This window comes from Zerene cesonia, chromosome 6, assembly GCF_012273895.1.
Source record: "Zerene cesonia ecotype Mississippi chromosome 6, Zerene_cesonia_1.1, whole genome shotgun sequence".
In the NCBI taxonomy this organism is placed as follows: domain Eukaryota; kingdom Metazoa; phylum Arthropoda; class Insecta; order Lepidoptera; family Pieridae; genus Zerene; species Zerene cesonia.
Genome location: NC_052107.1, coordinates 351,983 through 352,606, shown reverse-complemented (window position 1 = coordinate 352,606; position 624 = coordinate 351,983).

The window sequence follows — 624 nt, the reverse complement described above, 5'->3', positions numbered from 1 at the left end:
ACCTGCGTGGTGTGGAAGAAAATTTTTGGTGAATTCACACACTACTGTGAATGATTCGGTATAAACATGCATGCTATAACGCCAGGTATTGGCCGAGCGAATGGCCAGTTGGAGAGGGTTCTTGAAATTACCGCTATCTAGTAAAAATGGTGGTCGGCAGTGGGCGCCCCGAGTAGTCGCCCATGATTAAATTCGTCGTGCACCACAGCCGGGAGACCAAGTAGCCGTGTCGGCGGTACAAGAACCTGATCCAAACATCGCAGCTCCCGATCCGGTGCCATCTACATCTTGAGCTAGCCAGCCAGTCCAGTTGGCTACTAACGACGAGCGTTTACCATCGGATTCAACCCGTATGTAACAATAAATTTATTATTATGTCATCCTCATAAAGGTTTATTTCTACATTTATGATAATATTACAAATCGACGAGAATTAAATATCTTGAGAGTGGTACCTCTGAGCTAAACCATGGGTTACCCTTGAGCTAACCACGGATCCTTGATGCATCCTTAAGTGAACCATGAGATACCGTCGGGACGCCTTGCGGAACCATGGGTGGACATGTACACACCATAGATTGATGATAATATTACAAATCTACGAGTGGTACCTCTGAGCTAATC